Source organism: Rhinopithecus roxellana, chromosome 1, assembly GCF_007565055.1.
Source record: "Rhinopithecus roxellana isolate Shanxi Qingling chromosome 1, ASM756505v1, whole genome shotgun sequence".
Lineage (NCBI taxonomy): Eukaryota > Metazoa > Chordata > Mammalia > Primates > Cercopithecidae > Rhinopithecus > Rhinopithecus roxellana.
In genome coordinates, this window is record NC_044549.1 from 16,190,816 (window position 1) to 16,217,255 (window position 26,440).

Sequence of the window (26,440 nt, forward strand, 5' to 3'; positions counted from 1 at the left end):
ATTTAATGTCACTATTATCATTTTAAATAATTATCTATAGGTCAATTAGGAACAGGAAAAAAAAAAAGTTTATTATACCTTCATATACTCCTACTCCAGCAATCTCTTTTTCTTCTGTAGATCAGAGTTTGTGACTTGTACCTTTTTCTTCCTGAGCAGACAGATCACAAGGTCAGAAGTTCAAGACTAGCCTGGCCAAGATGGTGAAACCCTGTCTCTACTAAAAATACAAAAAGTAGCCAGGTGTGGTGGTGGGCACCTGTAATCCTGGCTACTCGAGAAGCTGAGACAGGAGAATTGCTTGAACCCAGAAGGTGGAGGTTGCAGTGAGCCGAGATCACACCACTGCACTCCAGCCTGGGTGACAGAGCAAGACTCTGTCTCAAGAAATAATAATAATAAAAAGAAACCTTGTTTTAGCATTACTGAAAAGACTTCCACTGATGAAGTCTCTATTTTTCTTTTACTTATAAAGGATAATTTTGCTGGATATAGGATTCTAAGTTTATGTTTTCTTTTTATATTTTATTCTACTCTCTTTCTTGCCTGGTTTCTAACATGTTTGCCACAATTTGTATCTTTGTTGCTTTACAGATAAGGTTTATTTTCTGCTTAGGCTTCTTTTAAAATTTTCTCTTTGAACATGACTTTATGCAGTTTAAATATGATATGCCTGGGTGTAGATTTTTTGGTATTTATCCTGCTTGGTAATCTTTGAGCTTCCTATATCTGTGGTCTGTTGTCCTACATTGCTACTGAATTCTTTCAGCCATTATTACTTCAAGTATTTCTTTATCTCCTTTCTATCTTTACACTCTTCTGGTAATCCATTACATTTATGCTACTCCTTTTTAAATTATTGCATAGATCTGGGAGATTCTGGTCATTTTCTTTTTCATTCTTTTCTCTCCTTCTATTTCACCTTTGGGCATTTCCTTTGGCCTATCTTCAAGTCAATGAGTCTTTTCTTATCTATGCTCAGGATACTGATGACCCTATCAAAGGCATACATTTCTGTTACTATGTTTTTAATTTCTAGCATTTACTTTTGATTATTTCTTAGAGGAAATATTTTCCTGCTGAAAACACCTATCTTTCATGTTGTCTAATTTTTCAATTGAATACCTTATTATTTATTTTAAATTTCCTATCTGATCTCTTCACAAGCTTCATTATAACTTAATTTTGATGCTTGTTTTGTCTCTTCAGATTGTGTTTTTTCTTCCTTTTAACATGCCTTGTAATTTTTGTTGGATGTTGAAAATGCTGAATTTGTAGTCAGAACTGAACTAAACAGGCCTTTCTTGTGAGGTTCTACATGTATCTGGCTAGTAGTTGGGATACTGGTTAAAAGAACTGATGTATTAATCTTCAGTGCGTATATGAATGCCTGAGGTTTTATTTTACTGTACTGCCCTTATTTGAGCTCCCTGTCATTTTTCAGTCCCTCGGAATATCTTTTGAATAACATTTGCATCTGTACCTTGCTTTTTTTTTTTTTTTTTTTTTTAAGATAAGGCTATTGTAAAATGTTCTCTCCTCTTAGATTAGGTGTCTTGCGGAGATAATGCTCTGGGTGTATTTCAAATGGCTAATTTTTTCTTCCCTTACCCCCAAAATTAGAAAACTGTTTTGAGATTTCCATGTGAAAACCTAGTGGGGTTTCTGGATATAATTGTGGCAGCTCCTCCAAGACTTTAGACCCTGGAGGTATTCATTTTAGTCCACACTGACTCCAGCAGTCGGTCAAAATTGTCATATAAGTCTTCCTTCCTTCTTGTCTCTCCAAACCTTTATTCTATTTTTGTGTTACGTTTACTTTACATGTGTTATAAATTCTAAAATACCATTTTCATTTTTGTTTTTGATTATCTTTTAGGAGATTTACAATTTAAAAAAATAGTACTTTTCATTTACTCACATATATGCCACTTTTGTTGCTATTGATTATGTAGCTGTAGATTTCCATCTGGTATATTCTGTATGCCTAAGAACCTTCTTTTGCTTGTTTTTTTTTTTTTTTTTTTTTTGTAAAGATCCTTTGGAAATTAATTCTTTCAGCTTTTTTATATCTAAAAAAAAAAAAGCCTTCATTTAACCTACATTTTGAAAAGATACTTACGTTTTATATACACTCTAGGGTTATAAGTTGACAGTTTTTCTTCTATTTTGTTTACTCAGCACTTAAAGATGTTGCTGTACTGTCTTTTCGTTTGTCTTGTTTCTCACAAGAAATTTGCTACCATTGTTTTCATTATTCCTCTGTAGGAAATGTGTTATTTTTGTCTGGTTGCTTTTGAGATTTCTTTATTACTTGTTTTGAACAGTCTGATTAAGACATACCCTCATTTTGTTTTCTTTATGTTTATTGAATTTTATGCTTCTTCGTATTCCTGAATATGTAGGTTGAGAGTTTTGATCAAATTTGAAAAAAACTTTGGTCTTTATTACTATTTTTAATATTTTTATCACCCTCCATTCTCTCCTCTCTTTCAGTAACTCTGTCTACATCCATAATAGTAGAAGTTTCCTCACATACACTGATGCCCTGTTTGCTTACTGGCAATCTTCAGTTGTAGACTTGAGGAGAAACCCATGCAGATATATGTGGCTCGGACTTTGGACACCCTCTCATCTCTTACAGATTCCTCAACTTTGATACAATAGGCTGCCAATTCAAGCTACTTTTGACTTCCTGAATACTCAACTCTGTCTTCTCAACTCAGAGTGGAGATGGGTTCTATCGAGTTTCTATATGCTTGTATTGAGGCCTGACAATTCCTGATACAAGTAGGTTGTTTACAGTTGATTCTTTTTTCTTGTGTCAGGAATTGCTGTTATGTGATGGTTATTTTCTCATGTCTAAGAACCATTATTTAATATAATTTGTCCATTTTTTAGCTGTCTGATGAGAGAGGTAAATCTGTTACTCTGTCCTGGCTAGAAACAGAAAAACTTAAGTCCTTATACCTTTAAGCCCACTATATTTCTCTCTTTCTCTTTGTGTGTGTATAAAACCATTATCAGTGTTAGAATATCTTTAAGCCAGTGTATTGTTTTCCTTATAGTTTTTATTTTGCCGAATAAATCAGATTTGATTCTGTAGATTTAACTTTTCTACAGTAAGTTCTAAAAAACTATATCTTAACAGATATGTAATCGGTACTTATCTGCATTTTCCTCAATAATTCTCTCTCATATTATTTATACTACTTGATATTTATGTATGGTTTGAAATCCATAATATTTGCTGCAAAATTAATACTCTTCTTTCTGTTTTTACTTTGATCATTGTTTTATTTTTTTGCAAAGTCTGAGTTTCTTTCTAACCTGAATGAGCACTGAAAATGTCCACATTCTCTTTTCTGGGTTAATTTGTTTTTGACAAATTTGATTAAATAGCTTTTTTTAAATTCAATTGGGAAGAAAAGTCACTGCTTTATAAGAGTTGGTGCTGAAATCAACTCATTTTAAATGCATTCTCTGTAAAGCCATTAAAAATCCCTTGGCAGTACTAGCTAATTAAGCATTTGAGGATTAAACATTTTTATTCATATCATTACACATATTCTTTGATTTAAAAAACTCTCTGAAGAATTCTCACATCATATATTAAGTGATTTAAAGTATTTGTGAATACAGAAGGTTATCCAGCTCTTAAAGAATAGAGTTAAAAATTGCATTTGTTATTTCACTACAAATTCCTTATTCTTTCCCATCCTTTCAATCAGTCTACCTATCTATCTATTCTCTCTCTCTCTCTCTCTCTCTCTAATAGAGATGATTTATTCCTCTATCTAGGTGCCACCTTTGATTATCTTTTAAATATTCTTAATTAACTAAGCATTTTGTAATACTAGTAGAGTATTTACTAGTATGTGCTCTGATTAATGTTACCATGATGAATAAATAGTTATCGACATTTCTTTTTATAGCATTTTCTCAAGTATCTTGATTGTGAATGACCAAAGAAGAAACAGTTTGTAACATCTGTCTCTGTTATAACACTGATTTTGCTCATGTATTTCTCCACTTCCTAACAGCCTGTCATTGCATGAATTTAAAATACTATTTTTGTTACATTTTTGTAATGAATACCAACAGTCTTCTGTATTTTGCATTTTAAGATCTCTCAAAATGCTTTATTATCTGTTTATATACCCCCCAAAAATTTTTCAAGTGAGAATCATGAATAAATGTGTCTTGGCAGTTTGTGGAGTGGGCCTTTGGGTATGAAAAGAATTATGTAATGCCATATGGTTCTTTTTCCATAGTGCCATTGCCCTCTCATTTTCACCTGCCAACTCATTCTTCACTTTGCTATCAAATTAATCTCTAGTTGTTCATTGTTTAGTGCCAACTATAAAGTTTGCATTTGCCTTGCAAATATATAGTCACAGGTAGTGTGGCAATAAGAAAAATAAATACGCATTCATTATGGAGGTTAATAATATTAATACTGATGCTAATGATAGCATAGGTAAAAACAAACATTCATCTGGAAAGTAAATATAGAGTGTATTCTCAATATATTTGGTATCCCTTAAATTTAATTCATTTAATGTAGCTTCCCAAATAAAGTGTCATTAATTACATAAATTATTTTAAATAAAATACTTTATTGTACATTTATGTGAATAACTTGCTATATGCTATGAAGTAGAAAATAAAAGCAGCTAACCCAATATATTGGACCAAAAGAGTGCTTTAATATGTGCCCTGATAAAATTCACACTAGTCTAATTTCTTTCTGTAGTTCATAGTTTAAAATTTTGTATCATTATTTTTATCAATATCTTAAAAAAGATATTATCAGAAGAAAACTTTCCAAAGATGTGTCTCTTTCTGCTGTTTTGTTGTTGTTGTTGTTTGTTTGTTTGATTGATTAGCAGTGGGACAATTAGCAAGAGAGTTGTCAACAGACTAAGACTTCAGAATTTAGAGACTATCGCCAGCAACCAATATATATCAATAAGTCAAAGTTTTTAATGCTGTACTTACCTTATAAGAAGAAAGAGAGGTGTTCTTAAGCATATTCTCCTCTAAAGAACAAAGTATTCAGACTAACTGTATCAGTTTACTAGAGCTGCTGTAATTAAACACCACTAGATGGGTAGCTTAAAAATTGGAACTTCTTTGTTTCATAATTCTGGAGGCTAGAGGTTGAAGATTGAGGTGTCAATATGATTGGTTCAGTCTGAGGACTGTGAAAGAGAATCTGTTCCATTCCTCTTGTCTACTTTCTGCATTAATAAAACAACATTCTGATGTTTGTTCACCTCACGAAGAGTGTCCTCCATGAAAATACTGAATTGACAATACAAAATAAGCACTGTATTCTCTTTTCCCCCCAGTTCTTAAGTTTATTTTCTTTCTTAATGGGCATTCCTTTTAAAATTCAGTCTTATGGGTGTGTTTTGTATAATAATTAATGAAAGGTCTATTACCTTGCACATTTGTAAAATCCACTTACAAAATTTAAAAGGTAACTTCATATCCATGGTGACGCCAAAGAGTTCCCACTTGAAAGTTATAGCAGAAAACTGCTCAATTTGTTATCTTTCTACAGATATATTGTCTTAAATATTAAAAATAATTTAATGCCAATTTTTATATCAATTTTTAAAAGACAAATACCCATAAAATAAAATAATCATTAATACAGTTTTGAATATTTGATAACTATGAAATAGTTTTGTGAAGTCATATCATCACTATCCAGAGAGCAAACTAATAGGGTGTAGTAAAAATACTTACGATTAACTAATAAACAGAACAAATAGAGAAACAGACACATCACTTAACAGCAAGTGAATTTTCCAATTAACTATGCATTAAAATAAATTTGAAAAGCATTCTGCTGAGATAAATAATGAATTTTAATGTTTATTTATACCACTGAATTTTATGGTTTTATAATCACATACAAGTTCCTTAAAATACTGGAAGCAATTCAGGAAATGGTAACTTTAGTATTACAACTTTTACTTTTGTCAAGTAGAAATTTCAGCTCTTTTCCTATTCTAAAAAATATAATTTCTTTTTGTAGAAGTGTGTTACATTTTCATCTTTGTCTTTAAATGTGCCTTATATTTTTGTTCTAATCAGCATTTTTATACCTGACAACAAAAGAAGTGCACAAGTAAAAACTCATACAAAATATATGTGGTGTAACTAACAAATGCTTGTCAAAAAACATATTTGTTGTATGTTCTATTTAGTTAGTTCTACCTTTGTTATGTTTAAAAATATCTATGGTAAATCCAATACAAAGCCAGTGTAGCATAAAAATAGGTCATAATTTAAAGTATAAAGCTTAAGAAAGTTTACATTGAAAAGTGACTAAGCAGAAGTGACGACGCTGTGGCTTTGTCTCAGGAAATAGTCTTTTAGACAGGGAGTAGAACTAGTAAAATGTTCTGAGGCAAAGTAAATGTCCCTTACATTCTAGAAAGAGAAAGGAGGCAGTAATGCTGGCAGTAAAGAATTGGGTAAGAGAGAGATTACGCAGATCAGTGGTAAATGCAGTTAAAGAAAATGGGGAAAGCCAGATAACACTGTGCCTTGAATGGCTTTCAATTTAAAACTGTTTTGTCGCATTACATCAGATGAAGTATATTTGTAGCTAGAATGAAGTAAATTAAATGGTAATTTTTATTGACATAATAATTGCATATATTTATGGTACACGATGGGATTGTTTGATACCTACATACATAGTATAATGTTCAATCATCATAATTAGCATATTCATCAGTATAACCATTTGTCATTTCTTTGTTATTAAATATTCAAAATCCTCTCTTCTAACTATTTGAAATACACAATGCATTATTGTTAACATGAGTGTCACGCTACTGTTCAATAGGGTACCAGAACTTCCTCCTAACTGTAACATTGTACCTGTTGACCAGCATCTTCCCATCTCCCCTTCCCCTCTATTCTCCCTGGTTCCTGGTAACCACTATTCTACTCTCCACTCCTATGAGGTAACTTTTTTGGATATCACATATGAATGAAATCATGCAGCATTTGTTATTCTATGCCTGGTTTATTTCTTAACATTATGCCCTCCAAGCTTGTTCATCTTATCAAAAATGACAGAATCTCATCCTTTTTCTATGGCTGAATAGTATCCCATTGTGTATATATACTACATTTTATTTATCCATTCATCTATTGATGGGCACTTAAGTTCATTCCATTCCTTGGCTATTGTAAATACTGCTGCAATAAATATGATAAATGAATAAAACCAGATCCTGTTTCTCACCATATACAAAAGGCAACTCATAATGGACTGAGACTTAAATGCATAACCCCAAACTATCCAACTACTAGAAGAACCAATGGGGAAATGCTACCTGACATTGATCTGGTTAAAGATGTTTTAGTTAAGACCTCAAAAGCAAAATAAACAAATGGAATTGCACCAACTAAAAAGTTTGTGCACAACAAAAGAAGCAATCAACAGAGTGAAGAGACAACCTAGAGAATGGGAGAAAATATATATAAATTATGTATCTGATAAGGTGTTAATATCCAAAATTTACAAGGAAATTACACAATAGCAAGAAAACCCCAAATAATCTGATTAAAATGTGTGCAAAAATCCTGAAAGGACTTTTCTCCAAAGAGAAGATACAAAAGCCAATAGGCATAAGAAAAAAAAAGATTGGGATTTTTAGTTTTTCCTTCAACAGAGTTATGTGAATTTTCTGAACAGCTATATTTTATTCATTTTAGAAATAGTTGAACTTGGCCGGGCGCGGTGGCTCAAGCCTGTAATCCCAGCACGTTGGGAGGCCAAGACGGGCGGATCACGAGGTCAGGAGATCGAGACCATCCTGGCTAATACGGTGAAACCCCGTCTCTATTAAAAAATACAAAAAACTAGCCGGGCGAGGTGGCGGGCGCCTGTAGTCCCAGCTACTCGGGAGGCTGAGGCAGGAGAATGGCGTAAACCCGGGAGGCGGAGCTTGCAGTGAGCTGAGATCCGGCCACTGCACTCCAGCCTGGGCGACAGAGCAAGACTCCGTCTAAAAAAATATAAAAATAAAAAAATAAAATGTAGGACAATTTAAAGGATAGTTTATATAGCATGGACAATTTCTATAATGATACTCTTAACTTTTTAAATATACACACGTTATCTACCCACTCTTTCAATTAGAATTACTCACTAGAATCAAATACTAATCAGCAGCTTTTCATATTTGTAAAATAGCTGCCATTATTTGTAAGCCCTACCAAAAATTTTAGTGCTTTAATATATTCCCAAAGCCATTAGCACAGTTACTAATTAGACTATTGGAGTTCTCGTTTGTGCACAGAAAGATAAAAGAGGATTTCATGAAGATACATTTCTTTTTGCTATTTTATAGTTCACATACTTTCAATTAAAAAAAGATTAGAGTAAAATGGGTTTCCCAATTATGAAAATTTTATCCTGTAATAAAGAAGTGTATTTAGAAAAGAAATTGTATTATCAAAGTCCTGCCTCAATATAAATAGAAAAGTGGATAATGGGACATTTTGGTGTGTTGTATAAAATTATATTGTGTGATTGCAGTCAAAGAGAAGAGGTATGCTGGCCTCTTCTAAATAAAGTTTATGATATAGACATATGTGTCCCTTTATAAGATAAAGTCAGAAACATTTGACTCCACCATAGAGTCACCCTGCATTTCTGTAAAAAATGATACTTTCAGAATTATTTATCTTCCTTTCACTGAAAGAATTTTTCCCATGACTCAATTCAACTTCATAGTATACAATGATTCCGACATTCTGTTGGCTTTCAAATGGCATTACTGTATCTTACCAGCTTAAAATTAGCTTACTGTCAGTCTGTTAACGGGATGCTGTGAGGATATCACTGAAACCAGAGATGCACTAGGGAAGTACTAAATGTTTTGATTTTTTTTCTTATTGCTGCTATGTTATTACCTCCAACAGAGATATTAGTCAAAGACTAAGAAATGTCAACCTTTTATCATCAATCCTTATATTATCAAATTTAAGGTCTAAAAGTAGTATGATGATAAATCATTAAAGCCATAATACATACAGATGCGGTACACCTGCCAGCATGTGGTTATGATAGAAATAGGGGGAGACTTTTCATTTGTTACAGTTTTATTACAGTTTTATTTAATAACTGTTTAAAGAAACAGCAAAGGGCTAACTGAGCACTCAAGTTACTATGAATTATGTTAATTCTGGATTTATGACTTTGAGATTCAATTTTGTCTATTAATTGTTAACACTACATAAGCCACAAATACCAATCTCTTCATTCATGTCATTATTTATTTCAAAAATAAGTTTTCTTTTATTTTTAACAATCTACTGAGTTTCAACTAAAGGAAACATGCTTCCAAGTATCTAATAGTTACATACAAAGAAATAATTTTGTATGTTAATAATTTAAAATTATTGTGAATATTATTCAAGATTTTATACATTATAGATATTTAAAAGCAATTTGGAAGAACAGAAAAGAGAGCTTTTTAACTCTACATTCACTATTTAAGAATATTAAAGCATATAACAATTTATAGATAACATTAATATTTGTGGCATTGGTGGATTAGCCAATGTCTACATGTTATTAATCACATTTTTTCTAGCACTACCATAATGTAATGTTTCAACAAATGCACTATATGTTAGGGTGCTCTAGTTATGTATCAAAAGCAACAATTTAGCAGAATATTGATTGGTACCAAACACTAATCCTTTGCAGATGAATTAGAGTACCTTCTTATTGGCTAATAACTACAAGATGGCCACAGTCTCAGTTTCAGGCCCTAGAAACTGACACTAAAACAAGAATCATACGAAAATGATTTATTGGGCTGGGTGCGGTGGCTCAGGCCTATAATCCCAGCACTTTGGGAGGCTGAGGCGGGTGGATCGCCTGAGGTCAGGAGTTCGAGACCAGCCTGGCCAACCTGGTGAAACCCTGTCTCTACTAAAAACACAAAAAAATTAGCTGGGCGTGGTGGCCGGAGCCTGTAATTGGGGGCTAAGGCAGGAGAATCACTTGAATCCGGGAGGTGGAGGTTGCAGTGAGCCGAGATCGCGCCACTGCACTCCAGCCTGGGCTACAGAGTGAGAATTGGTCAAAAACAAACAAACAAACAAACAAAAAACAAATATTTACTAAAGAGTTTCTTTAGTTGAACAATGGTAGAAAACTGGAGTCTCCAGAAGTAAAGGAAGCTAAAGTAGCATGGAGGTCAACTTAGACTCAGTATAGTAGGGGGGGCCATGAAATTCAGTTCACACTTCTGAGTTGTTCCCATTAGGGGATGAGGGAGGTAGCACATTAATTATCACTCAACTTCCAGTCATTTTTCAAGAGCGGTGGTAACCTGGTGAAAAGGTGTTATTTCCCAGGGCCTCTTTGTGTCTACGAGTAAAATAGTTCCCAGTATCCCAGGGAAAGTCCATCAACACAAAGACTCAAGTGTTGGTGATTGAAGAAGACTATGACATGGGAGAGTGTTAGTAGTATATGCTAGAGTCACTTTGGAACTCTCCAAATTTTGGGGGTTTTGTTTTGTTTTGTTTTGTTTTGTTTGCTTTATTTAGAGACAATTTATGCTGATTTTTTGTACAAATTACCACTGTTAATAATTTTAATTAGACTATAATTTCATTGAGCGTGCTTTTATAATGGTTATTAAGTAAAACTATAAGTCAACATTTGAAAATCTCAAAATTCAGAGAAAAACAACTTTCCATACATAGGACATTTATATATTGATCGAGTAAATGTTATTTTTTTCTACTCTATTTTGCAGTAAATAATAAATTATTCACATACTTAGAATCCTGAAATTATTCTCAGTACTGTATGGTAGTAATTCAGCAATTTAACTTAACTTTTATTAATTTCCATAAAAAAATACTTATTGAACATAATAAGGTGACATCATATTTAATGTTGAAACAAAATATTTTGCTCAAGTTTGGGAATGAGGAAAAGATGTCCAGTCTCATCTTTTTTATAATATCACTTATACTGGGGTTCCTGGAAATTGAAATGAGGCAAGAAAAAGATTCAGACAGATTAAGGTTTTAAAATATATTTTAAAATATAAAATTATTTATTTGGAGATGGCTTAATTTTATACATCAAAAATATAAATAATATGCAAAAAGTTACTAAAATTGTGAAGTTAATTTAGCAAGATCAGAGGCCACAAGATCAATACAGCATTAAAAATCAGTTGCATTTATGTATCTCAGGCTCAATCGACTGTATAAAAATCATGTATTTACAAAAGCATAGAAACAGAAAAAATCGATAAAGTGCAAGAACTTGACACCAAAAATTTTAAAATCTCTCAGGGATTTTGTTAAAAGAATTTTAAGTTAAGAGATGTATCATGTGCTTTTGATGAAAGGTTCAAATTCATCAAAAATATTTAATTTATAGAAAAAAACCTCAATCAACCCACTTGGTATACTCAGAAAACATTAAAAAGCTTTCAAGTGTTCACTTAACCAAAAAAATCTGACAATATTGAATAATAAGATGGTTCTCTAGTGAGTGAGTTTGATAACTCAACCTGTGTTACTGAATTTCAAGGAATTTTAAAATATTTATTTATTTATTTTTATTTTTTTCTTCAACTTTGTGTGTGTGTGTGTGTGTGTGTGTGTATATATATACTTTAAGTTCTAGGGTACATGTACACAACGTGCAGGTTTGTTGCATATGTATACATGTGCCGTGTTGGTGTGCTGCACCCATTAACTCGTCATTTATATTAGTTATATCTCCTAATGCTATCCCTCCCCCGTCCCCCCACCCCAAGACAGGCCCCAGTGTGTGATATTCCCCTTCCTGCGTCCAAGTGTTCTCATTGTTCAATTCCCACCTATGAGGGAGAACATGCGGTGTTTGGTTTTCTGTCCTTGCGATAGTTTGCCCAAAATGATGGTTTCCAGCTTCATCCGTGTCCCTGCAAAGGACATGAACTCATCCTTTTTTATGGCTGCATAGTATTCCATGGTGTATACGTGCCACATTTTCTTAATCCAGTCTATCATTGATGGACATTTGGGTTGGTTCCAAGTCTTTGTTATTGTGAATAGTGCCGCAGTAAACATACATGTGCACGTGTCTTTATAGCAGCGTGATTTATAATCCTTTGGGTATATACCCAGTAATGGGATAGCTGGGTCAAACGGTATTTCTAGTTCTACATACTTGAGGAATCACCACACTGTCTTCCACAACGGCTGAACTAGTTTACAGTCCCACCAACAGTGTAAAAGTGCTCCTATTTCTCCACATCCTCTCCAGCACCTGTTGTTTCCTGACTTTTTAAAGATCGCCATTCTAACTGGTGTGAGATGGTATCTCACTGTGGTTTTGATTTGCATTTCTCTGATGGCCATTGATGATGAGGATTTTTTCATGTGTTTGTTGATTTTTTTTAGACTCCCATGAATACTGGATAAGAATTTCAATTGTTCCAAATCTTTGCCAAAACCAGGCATAATGATCTGTCTGTTTTAGGAATCTATACTAGGCCAGTAGTGGTATCTCATTGTATATTAATTTGCAATTGTCTGCCGATTAATGGTCTGAATATCCATAGTAAGTTTTATGAATTATTTACAACATTTGTCACCTGTATGTCTCCTTGTTTACGTTTTTGTTTTTATATTGTTTATGTTCTTGTTTTTGAGTTATGACAGTTCTTTTTATATTCTGAATATGTCTGTTATTTGATATGTTAATTTATAGTTTGTGGTTTATCTTTTATCTTTTATCTTTTTTTTTTTTTTGAGACAGAGTGTCGCTCTGTCGCCCAGGCTGGAGTGCAGTGGCTGGATCTCGGCTCACTGCAAGCTCCGCCTCCCGGGTTTACACCATTCTCCTGCCTCAGCCTCCCAAGTAGCTGGGACTACAGGTGCCCGCCACCTCGCTAGGCTAGTTTTTTTGCATTTTTTAGTAGAGACGGGGTTTCACCGGGTTAGCCAGGATGGTCTCGATCTCCTGACCTCGTGATCCGCCCGTCTCGGCCTCCCAAAGTGCTGGGATTACAGGCTTGAGCCACCGCGCCCGGCCTATCTTTTATCTTAAGAATGTTTTTTGAAAGCATGATTTATAATTTTGGTGAGGTCTACTTTATCAAGTTTTTTTTTCTTTTACATTCTTTTGGTAATATATCAAAGACATTTTGCTTTACTCATGTTCCAAAATACTTTCTTCTTTTTTTTTTTCTGGAAATTTTACAATTTGATGTTTTTAAACGTAGTCTGTGATTACTATTGTGTTAAATTTTTAACAAGATATGGATGGAGTTTATTTTTTGTGATGTAAAAATTATTACACCATAATTTGTAGGAAATTTTTTTTCTTCATTAAATTGCTTTTGTACTTTTATCTAAAATCATTTGTCCATATAAAGGTAAGTTTCTGTTAGTACTCTACTCTGTTCCATTGATCTATTTGTGTAATTTTGTGCTGACTTCTCCCTGTTTTAATGATGGTACTTTTATAATTGATGTAGAGTCAGTCTTCCAACTGTATACATACATTTCAAAGTTGTTTTTCCTTTGTAGATCTTTTGTTTTTACATATGAATTTTGGAATGATATTGTCAAATGGAAAAATTAAGAATGATTGGGATTTAAGTTAGAATTGTGTTGAATCTACAGATCAATTTTTAGATGACTAATATTTTAAAAATATTGAGTCTTCCAATTCCTTAATAATGTATAAATCTAATTTACATAGATTCGCTATAATTTTATCCAGCGAAGTTTTACAATCTTCAGTGTAGAAGTTATACGTATCTTTTGTCAAATTTACCCCTAAGTATTTCAAGTATTTCTAAAATTTCAATTGTAAATAGGTAATTTTATTTTTTTACTATGTACACTACTGAAAAGCAATTAGTGTATGTATATTAGTGTTTTTTTTTTTTTTTTTTTTTGGAGACAGAGTATCACTCTGTCACCCAGACTGGAGGGCAATGTCTCTATCTCAGTTCACTGCAGCTTACGCCTCCTGGGTTCAAGCAATTCTCCTGCCTTAGCCTCCTAAGTAACTGGGACTACAAGCACCCACCACCACACTGGCTAATTTTTGTACTTTTAGTAGAGATGGGGTTTCACCATAAGTGAACAGGCAGGTCTTGAACTCCTGACCTCAGGTGATCCACCCACCTCGGCCTCCCAAAGTGCTGGTGTTACAGGTATGAACCACCGTGACGGCCTGTATATTAGTTTTATATATTTAAAATTTGCTAAACTTAACTAATCCTAGCAGCTTCTTTATGCATTCCTTAACATTTTCTATGTAAAAATGTGTGTTTTCTATGATTTAAGGCAAATTTTATACTTGTTTTTCAATCTGGATGCACATAATTTATTTTCTTGTTTAATTGCACCTAGCTAGACTCTCTACTAAAATGTTGAATGAAAATGGTAACTTAAACGAATCTAGTCCTTGATACTAGGGGAAAAAGTCTTTAAGCTTTCATCATTAATTGTGTTAGCTATATATTTTCCTTAGATGCCATTTATCAGCACACTAGATGTGAGGTTTTTTGTTTGTTTAAAACCCAAACTGATATTGGATTTTTAAGCACTTTTTTCTGTGCACTGTGATTATTATATGGATTTATTTTTTTCTCTGGTAATATTGTGAATCCTATTAATTGATATCATAATCCTGGGATATCCCATTCCTGGGATAAACTTCTAAGAGTCATAATATAATATTCATTTTGCATAATAGAAATTATTCATTTCTAACATTTTATTCAAAATTTTGAATCTGTGTTTCTAAAGGATATAAATTCAGAGTTTTTTTTTCTTGTAATGTCATTGTTTGTGATTATCAGTATAATAGTAGGCTGATAGAACAGTTGAAAAACATTTCCTCCTACTCTGTTTCTTGGGTGTTTGTGTATTTTTTATTTCCAGTTTTAGCTTTGACAAGTAAAGAGCTTAGAAGTCATCATATCTATCTTCACAATAAGAAAAAAAATGAACACACTGAAAATCAACAACTTTTCTTAGATCTTTCAGAGAATTGAGGTCACAGACAAACTACCACTCAAAACACTGGAAAGAAAGGTAAATACAGGAAAGTACACAGCACACATCAGATTACCTGGAGGAAAAGCCACTGGAATCAGTAACTAGTAGGAACATTTAAATAGCAATCAATAAATGCAAGAAGTTAATTATGTGCCTCCTTAAAGTTAAAAACCGCTTGAGGCTCCTGCCTTAAGGAGAATCCACACTTTTGTACATTTTACTTTCAGGAGCCCCATTAGGTTCTCACGTGAAAATCAGAGAAAAACTCTCATGTGCATCAAGCAAGAATATGGTATGTGTAACTATATTGAAATAAACACAGAACATTCTCCATCACAAAGGCTGGTACACAAGGGAAACTACGAGAGCTTTGTCTCACCTGGGAAAAGGACAATTAGAAAACTCATCCATTCTATCTCTCCTGTCTCACCCAAATGGAGAAAAAGAGTCAAAGAAAGGCTTTTCTGAAGGTCACAGCCCAGGAACTTGGACGTATTGAAATTTTGAGTTTTATAATAACTTTACAGAAAACATTTTCCCCATCACCTTACTACCCTATCAATAGGACTCTAATATATAACAGTAGATTACAACTAAGAAGCTGTAAGACACAAGCACCGTTTAAGAAGAAGTCGTTTGGAACATCTAAAGACAATAGGGAGAAAAAAAAAAAAGGAATTTACAAAAAAATTGGAACCACTGGCACCTATAACTATAGCAACCATTCAACTACTGCCAGATATATGCTGTCCAATTTTCAACAAAAAATTATAATGCACATTAAAAGCCAAGAAAAATCAAAGCCTGAAGGGATAAAACAAGCATCAGAACCAAACTCAAATATGAAACAGATTTTAAAATAATCACTAGGAAATTTTTATTACTATAATTAATATGTTGAGGGCTCTAATGGAAAACAGTAGAAACATTTGAGAATAGATGAGTAATATGAGCTATGAAATTCATAGAAAGATTCAAAAACAAATTCTAAAACTCAAAGACACTGTAACTGGAATAAAGTACACCTTAGTGAGCTCATCAGTAGCCTGGACCTGGATAACATAAGAAGTAGTTGAAGAGAGGTCAATAAAATCTTCCAAAACTAAAATGCAAAGAGAAAAGGAATGGGGAAAAAAAAACCTCAGAATATCCAAGAACTGTGGAACAATTTCAAAATGTGTAACATAAACGTATTTGAAAATGACATACCACAGGAAGAGAAAGAGTAGACAGAATAAATAAATAAAGCAAAAATAATTGAGCATTGTTCAGAATTAATAGCAGATACAAAACCACATATCTAGGAAGCTTAGAGAACACCAAAGATAAATACCAAAAAACTACAACTAGGCATATCATATTTCAACTGCAGAAAACCCAAATAAAACAATTTTTGAAAGAAGACTGAGGAAAAAAAATAGTTACTTCTAGAGGAACAAGGAAAAAGTTCCACTACAATTTTTATATAATTACACAAAAGCAACAAGAGAGTAAAGTAAAATATTTAAAGCACTGAAAGAAAAAAAAAAATACTGACTTAGAATTCTGTAGCCAGCAAAGTTACCTTTCATATATGAAGGAGATACAAATATTTTTCTCTGACAAAATCTGAGAAAATTTTGTACCAGTAAACTTGTCTTGCAAGAAATATTAAAAGAAATTGTTCAGAGAGAAAAAAATAATATGTCAGAAAGTTGGATCTATATAAAAAGGGGGAAAGAGTTGGAGAAATAATAAATAAAGTTGAAATTAAAAAATATTGATTTGTTAAATTCATGATTGATCTAATGGAAAACTGTTTTAAGTAATAATAGCAACAATGTATTTTGGATTATATCCTGTGGATGGATTAGTATAATTAACGGTAGCAATATTAAGATGGATTTCCTCCCTTCTGGGAGGAATTATAAAACTCTATTGCAAGGTACCTGCAGTTACTCTGAAGAGGTACAGTATTATTTGACCCTTTAAATGTGGATCATAAAATAATTTATCATCACTCTACAGTAATTTATGGATTAAACAGGCAGAAAATGAGTAAAGATATAGTTGAACAAAACAGCACCATTAATCAACTGGATGTAATTGACATTTATAGAATACTTTTTACATTTGATTTATTTAATATATACGTATATGCTTATCTTGGGGGTTGACTTTAATAGTTTACATATTTCAAGTAATTTGTTCATTTCACTAAGTTTTCTATGTATCGGCATAACATTTATAATATTTTATTCTTTTAATATCTTAGAGCTGTCTTCTCATTCATAACATTGAGCATTTGTGTCTCCTTTCCTTTTTCTAATTTCTTGAAGTATTTGAGACCTTTGCTTGAGATCTTTCATTTTTTTAATATAGATACTATTGCTATAGATTTTTCTCTAAGTACCTCCCTTTTTGTAGCTGCATCTTGCAAATTTTGATATGGTGTGTTTTAATTTTCATCCAGTTCCAAATTATTTGAAATTATACTTCCATTTCTTAATTGAGCTATTGATCAAGTAGAAGCAGCTTAAGTCTATTATATTTGAAACTTTTTGAGTTATTTTTTCATGCTTGACCACATTTTAGTCAGATGCTTTGACTGCTTGAGTCTTTTAAAATCCATTGGGATATTTATGGACAGAATATGGTCTATTTATGTGCACTTAAAAAGATGTTATATTCTGCTGTTTTTGGGTGAAGTCTGCTACAAATGCCCATTAGGTAAAATGGATTAATAGTGTGTTTAGATCTCCTATGTCTTCACTAATTTTATCTCTGCTAGCTTTATAAAATATTGAGAAAATGGTGTTGAAATCTGAAACTCTAATTTTGAATTTGCCTTTTTCTCCTTACAGGTTATTTTGAAGCTCTGACATTGGCTGCATGTGTGTTTAGAATTATATCTTACTGATGCATAAACCTCTTTATCATTATGAAATGACATAATTTAAAAATCATGGTAACACTCTTTTATCTGACACCTGTTTTATCTGATATTAATATAAGTACTCCAGTTTTCTTTTAATTAGCACATGCATGATATATTATATTCTGTCTTTTTATATTTAATCTATTTTTATTTTTATATTTAAAATGAGTTCTCTTTTGGTAGGTGATACACAGTTGAATCACTATTTCAATATGCCATCTTGCTATTGGTTTTCTATTTTCCTAGCTGTTCTTTGTTTCTTTTTCATCCATTTTTTAAGGATAATTCATTATTTTTTATGATTCCATTTTATCACATTTGTTGGCTTATGAGCCATAATTCTTCATTTTTTAGTGCTTGTTTTGAAGTATACATATTTGACTTATCACATTCTACCTATAAAATACGAATATACATAAAATCTTAATAACATTTAAACAATATTATGTTTATTCAATATGCTATAATAACCATGAACCAAAATACTTATACTTCTCCCTCTTCCCCTTTGTACTAGTGTTATCTTTCAGGGTTTTTCTGTACAAGCTATTAACACTACAAAATGCGGTTACTATATGCTTTTTAACATTTACTCTCTTATAATACAATTTAACTACTTATAAAAGAGTCTTTATATTGGTTTCTATAGTTTCCATACCCTCACGTTTTTTTCATTTCAGATATCATAGTTTTTACTGCTAGAAATTTGATTTTTTTTTTTTTTTTTTTTTGGTATGCTAGTGGTTTTACTTAACATACTCAATTTTTTCTTCATTTTCTTGGACATATTGAATAGGCATAAAAACTGTTTTTATGCCTTTGTCTACTAGTTCTATCACTTGTAGGTTTTAAAAGTATTTTTATTTTAGTTCTAGGATGTGCTTAAGTTATTCTAAATGGATTGATCCTTTCAGGTCTTGTTTTTAAGCTTTGTTATGTGATACCAGAACATCTTTGTTCCATAATAAATATTGCTTTTTTTCTCCCACTACTAAATAAGGATGATTTTGGTATTCTCCTAATGTCACCTGAATTATTAGATATCAAGTCTAGGAGTTGGAAATAATCCAGTCGTGTAAGACTCTAGAGATTCTTCTCTCTAATCCGTTTGGGATAATTATTTATTTGGCTGTGGGTTATTTCTACACATGTATGAATTTGTTATCATTCACCTGAGTATTCAAAATGTGACTCTATACAGGTCTACTAAGTTCTCTGTGCACTTAATTCCACTTCATTAATCAGGCCCGTAAACTTGAGTCACCTAGGTTTTCCACACTCCAAGCTCTGCCTCCACAACGCTCAGGAAATGTTAGACTTTGTTGATGTTATCTCTCTCTTCATTACAACCTACAAATTTTTGTTGCAGGAAGTCATGGACCTCGAACCGAGGGACCAGCTGAAGCCATGGCAGAAGAACAAAAATTGTGAAGATTTCATGGACATTTATTAGTTCCCCAAATTAATACTTTTATAATTTCTTATGCCTGTCTTTACTGTAATCTCTGAACATAAATTGTGAAGATTTCATGGACATTTATTAGTTCCCCAAATTAACACTTTTATAATTTCTTATGCCTGTCTTTACTGTAATCTCTGAACATAAATTGTGAAGATTTCATGGACATTTATCACTTCCCCAATCAATACTCTTGTGATTTCCTATGCCTGTCTTTACTTTAATCTCTTAATCCTGACATCTTTGTAAGCTGAGGATGTATGTCGTCTCAGGACCATGTTATGATTGTGTAAACTGCACAAATTGTTTGTAGAGCACGTGTGTTTAAACAATATGAAATCTGGGCACCTTGAAAAAAGAACAGGATAACAGCGATGTTCAGGGAACAACGGAGATAAGCTTAAAGTCTGGCTGCCTGTGGGCTGGGCAAGACAGAGCCATATTTCTCTTATTACTGAAAATGGGTAAGAGAATTATTGCTGAATTCTTTCCCCAGTAAGGAATATTAGTAATTAACAGCTCTGGGAAAAGAATGCATTCCCAGGCAAGGCCTCTGAAATGGCCACCCTGGGAGTGTCTGCCTTTATGCAGATGTAGATAGGGATGAAACATGCCCTAGTCTCTTGCAATGCCCCCAAGCTTGCTAGAATTAGGAAATTCCAGCCTGACAAATTCTAGTCAGACTGGTTCCCTGCTCTTGAACCCTGTTAAAATGTTTATCAATGACATGGATACACAGCGGGACATGGAAGTTCATTAATGATTCTAGTTTTGCCCCGACCTTGTGATCTCGCCCTGACCTCCTGCCTTGTGATCTTCTGTTGCCCTTAAAGCATGTGATCTCTGTGACCCACACCCTATTTGTACACTCTCTCCGCTTTTGCAAATCACTAATAAAAACTTGCTGGTTTTGTGGCTTGGGGGACATCATGGAACCTGCCAACATGTGATGTCTCCCCCGGCCACCCAGTTTTAAAATTTCTCTCTTTTGTACTCTTTCCCTTTATTTCTCAGACCAGCCAACACTTAGGGAAAATAGAAAAGGACTCACATTGAATTATCGGGGGCAGTATCCCCCAGTAACTTTCCTCTGGGCAGTAAACTGTAGAATTTATCCTATGTGTTGTCAGTCACTCTGTGATCACTGTCTTTGATATCTGATACTCAACGTCTTGAGTGACCATATTTTTATATATTTTGTCCACTTGTTTATTGTCGTTGTTGGGGTTCTTTAAGGTGTTAGGTTAAATCTGTTCTCTAATAATGCTCTCTTTACCACAAATGAAAAAACCCTCTTACAAATTTTATTTATTTGTCTAATTTTCTAGTTATAAACAAAAAAAAAAGTCTCCAAAATAATATTTTAATCTCCAGTATGCTATTCCAATATATTTAAATCTTTCTATTTGTGAACTGGATTCTTTGGGTTTCATGGCAAACATTACAAATTGTTGAATAACCTTAGGCTTCTTTTTCTTCTTTTCACATGATCCATCTCACTCATTTCATATTGGCCAGAAATCGATACATGTTAGGTACTGATTTCATGAAAGTTTAAATATTTTTGCAATATTTCATGTACCTGGATTTCATGGATGTGATCTGCTCCTGGTCAATATGACTCCAAAAGAAGATTATATGAGAGCTTATGGGAAAAGTGGTATTCCCCAGTACAATTAGATGCAGAGTTTGTAAGTAGAAACTCTCCAGCTTCTTTCTTTTAGCAATACTTATGTGTGAGCATGATGCTGGCAGAAGCTGTGGATATCTTGAAATACTAATAAGACAAACATAAGATAAAGACACAAACATGAAGATAACAGAGTTGAGAATTGTAAAAAACCAGTGTTCTTGCTGAATTTATTATTAATCATCTTTTGATTAACAATACTTGTACTTGATGTCATATCAAAACCCAATTACGAAAACCCAGTTATTTAAACTTGATCACCAAGATGTTGACTGTGAATGATTCCAGAGTTGATAAGACATTAGTATTCTCAGTCCTTCACATGTCAGGCTTGGTACTGGAATGGTAGAGTGTTGCAACCACAAGTCGTCTTGTCATAATTAAGAGTAAAAAGTGCAACAGCAAATCCATCCACGTAGTTACTCATGGTTTCAACCATATTAACTTTGCATTTTGTTACACGCAACCTGAAGCATCAGACTAGACATGTCCTTATATATTGTAATATCATGATTAGATCACAATATAATTGTCTCTCGATTATAAACTCATGGAAGAGAGAAATCTTGTCTTATTTCTCAATACTTTTATATGCTTATCACATTCTATGTACCAAGATTTTGAAATATATGATAAATTCAGTGGTGAGCAACCCACAGGCCCTGTCATTAGGGAGTTACATTTAATTCCTATAAATGTCATGTGTCTTCCAATGATAATATATTGAGTACTGCAACATTAGTTGCTTAACATGAATTATAACAAAATAAAAGGGTTGCCTATGGCAAGAACATATATTATATTACCCTAAAATAAAAATCAAAGCACTTATATCATCTCTGATATTGCAGGTATCAATATTTAATTCATATTCTCATGAAATCATATTTAATTAAATATGTAATTATTTTTAAAAGTACTGAAGAGAAAATAACTGAATGTATTTTACCAATTTTTTTCTTATTGCATATGACTAAAAAGTTTTATTTAAACAATAGATTTGACAACAAATACAGATTTTCAAAATAACTGATTAAGCCAATTTAAAACAAGCATAATATATGAAGATAATACTGTTAAATTATCTGAAATTAGAGTATTTGGTTGGACAAATGTAAACAAGGTTATATAAAGTGATACAAGGTTAAGAAGAATTAATTTCAAGAAGACTTCTCTTAGGAAAAGATACCTCTTCTAATTTTAAAGAACAACAATATATTCTCATTAGTTACATACATCTTATTAAGATAATAAGCATGATTTTGCTTTTATTATAATGAGACTTTTCTATGTGGGATTCATTTTATTATTATATGGGATAGAGGGAATTTTCATATGAAGTATAATTTAGAACTCATACATGGTGCTAATTTTCTTATCTTAATGGAAACAATAATAATTTTTAGAAGTGTATGTTAAGCATCCCTAATTCAAAAATTCAAAATCTAAAATGCTCCAAAATCAGAAACTTTTTAAGAGCTGATATGTTGCCACAAGTGAAAAATTCTACACCTGACCACATACAATGGGTTGTAGTCAAAAGGCAACATTCATCTTATTCAGTGTTCCCAAGGGAAGAAAGATCTTCACAATCCCCTTCAGTTCTGATATACCTGTTCTGTGTATGCCCATATTCCTCCACTCAAGCACACTCACAGAGGATAATAAACCGGCATATGTGCAGTCTGAACGTACCAACAGCAATTCCCCATAAAGCCTCACATGGGGCCAAGACCAGCGTATACTATTCATTGTGTTTTTCTGCTTATTCTATGCCCGGTGATATAAAGACACTATCGAAAGTGTCACAAAGGCCTGCAGATATCTCTATGGGTAATAGTGACAAGAAAAGTAGAAAGAAAAGAATTTATGTTTATTTTTACCACAGATAAATTTCCCACAGTTAAGCTGTTGGGAAAACTGGACTGCAGTGAAAATGTGTAAGGTATATATGAAATATAAATTAACTTCATGTTTAGACTTTGGTCCCATACCTAAGACAGCACGTTATGTACATGCAAATATTGCAATATCATAAAACACTTCAAATCCCGAAATTATTCTGGTCCTAAGTATTTCAGATAAGGAATATTAAACCTGTATCAATGTCATAATGCAATAGTCACGGTCCTGGCAGGAAACAGATGACACATTCAAATGAAATTATTTTAACATAGTTTAATAGATTTTTTTAATTCAAAAAATTTTATTTTAGTAATATATATATATATATAATTTGTAATTTTAACATAAAAGTTGGTGGTATTAATTATATTCAGTATTTTGTACAACAATCAACACTATTTCCAGAACTTTACATCTGGGTGATTTGAATCTTTCTGTGTGTGTGTGTGTGTGTTAACACATTTCCTTTTGCCTGGTCAGCCCCTTCTTGTTTGGCCTTTGAGCTGTTGGCAGTTTATAGTTATTATGGAAAGAAAGCTGCTATAGACATGTTTTTCTTTCTTTGGGGCTAACACCACAGGATTTTTTAATATATATATATACTTTAAGTTCTAGGGTACATGTGCACAACGTGCAGGTTTGTTACATATGTATACATGTGCCATGTTGGTGTGCTGCACCCATTAACTTGTCATTTACATTAGGTATATCTCCTAATACTATCCCTCCCCCATCCCCCCATCACATGACAGGCCCCAGTGTGTGATGCTCCCCTTCCTGTCCAAGTGTTCTCATTGTTCAATTTCCACCTATGAGTGAGAACATGTGGTGTTTGGTTTTCTGTCCTTGTGATAGTTTAATCAGAATGATGGTTTCCAGCTTCATCCATGTCCCTACAAAGGACATGAACTCATCCTTTTTTATGGCTGCATAGTATTCCATGGTGTATATGTGCCACAGTTTTTTAATCCAGTCTATCATTGATGGACATTTGGGTTGGTTCCAAGTCTTTGCTATTGTGATTAGTGCCGCAATAAACATATGTGTGCGTGTGTCTCTATAGCAGCATGATTTATAATCCTTTGGGTGTATGTCCAGTAATAGGATGGCTGGGTCAAATAGTATTTCCAGTTCTAGATCCTTGAGGAATCGCCACACTGTCTTCCACAATAGTTGAACTAGTTTACAGTCCCACCAACACTGTAAAAGTGTTCCTATTTCTCCATATCCTCTCCAGCACCTGTTATTTCCTGACTTTTTAATGATCACCATTCTAACTGGTGTGAAATGGTATCTCATTGAGGTTTTGATTAGTATTTCTCTGATGGCCAGTGATGATGAGCATTTTTTCATGTGTCTGTTGGCTGCATAAATGTCTTCTTTTGAGAATTGTTCAATATATTGTCTATGAATATAGAAATAACTGGCCCCATCACCGGTACTATCATATGTGTTCTTACAAACTGAATAAATTGTGTTTCTTCGATGTCATCACATGACAGATTATTACTAGGTATATGAAAATATTAGGTTGGTGCAAAAACAATCATCATTTTTGCCATTACTTTCAGTAGTATATAACTGATAAGTTATGCACCATTTTCAAGGGTGCTAACTGGAAGCTGGTGACATTTGAAGAGAAATCTTAATGGTGAGAAGGAAGTAAAGAAAAGTAAGAAGCTTATTCTTACCTTGGGTCGTTTGTATTATGCTTAGTGAACTCTTCTCCCGAGACTTTGCCCTTTATTTATTTTTTAGAAATAAGATAATACTTGCAGAAAAGATTTTGCGAGTTAAAACAGTAGTGGGATATTTGTATGGGGAAGTAAACAGGGAACAGATTTTACTAATCCTTATAAACCATGCTAAGAACATTTATGACATTCTTATTCTAATAGGATTTTAATCAGAAAATTGATTGTTTGAAAAGGATAACTTTTCCTGATGTATGAAAAGCACACCATAATCGAACAAAATGGAACCAGAGGAAGACATTCAAATCTTTCAGAACATTACTATCTTAATTTAGATTTATTAGCTTCAGAACCTAAAAATGGGAGTTGTCTGTAAGGATTTCTTGAAAGAGCACTACCAGGAGAAACTGGGAGGAGGGAAGCAGAATTGAAGATGGGGATGAAGCTCCTTAAAACTGTGGTTTGAGGTGAGGTCTGGTTTTATTCAGATCTCACAGGGAGCTCCGGTGTCTTTCCCACCTTCAGATGGGTAAGGGCAATTTGTAGCCCATTGCAGGGAGTCAGTCACTACACCAGGAAATCACTGAACACAAACCATCAGGCAAAGGGGAGGGGCATAACTGCCAGGCACCTCTAGGAAAGGTGGTTCCAACTGCATGGTGATCATCATCTAGTAAAGCTGAGAAGTCATTAGTGGAAGCACCTACAGCAGCAAGAATGTTGGGTTGGTGAAAGAATTGGTAAATCCTCCAACAGGATAACAGAGTAGGCTCAATAAAAGGACCATCTTTGATTTTTATCCTATAACTGTTATTAGGCAATAATGGAGTATGCATTTATAAATCAGTAATAATTTTCTATTAGAACAAATATCTTTACATCAGGACATTAATATAAATGCCACTATTGAATCTTAAGATGCGTTTGCATGGCTCTCTAGAAACATATGACCAAAATTGCCAGTTGGTCATGCTAACCATCAATTCTTTTGTCGTATTAAGTAAAATTTGTGATTCTACTAAAGTAGATTACAAACAAGAGTATATATTAATTTGCAATTATAGAAAAATGTTTTTATAAAGCTGTAATGTAATATGTTCTCAGATGTTAACAGAAGCTATATAAAAATTCAATAAATGAAATATTGATGAAGATGTCTTAAATTATGACTAAACTTACAAATAAAATTAATACAGAACACTAATCTTTGAGTTTAGTTAAAAAGTAAAAATGTCTATTCTGAAACATAAATGTGCTCATTAAAGCTGATAATAGCATCTACATAATCTATTAATTTTCCTTTTGCTATGGATGTTAGAAAACCTGGAAAAAATGAGTAAAGCGAAGTATGCTTAAGTTTGGTTCCTAACACAAATTATTTCCCCTTCATCTTTTCTCATATAATTCTTAAGTTTTATTATTGTAATAACAATCAGGCTTTTACATGCAGCTTGTTCTGAATTTATGACAACCTTATTAGCTAAAAACATAAGAGACACTATAAATAATGCTCAGTATGCTACATTAGAATATTTTATTGTGAAATTCTTGAAATTGCAAGGACACACAGTCAGCAAAAATTAAATTTCTATGAAAATCTGGTTTTAAATAGAGTCAAAGTGAGTAATTAAGAAGGTGTAATGATTAGTTTCCAGTTCTCAATTTCAATGTGCTATATGTGATACAACTATAGTACAATT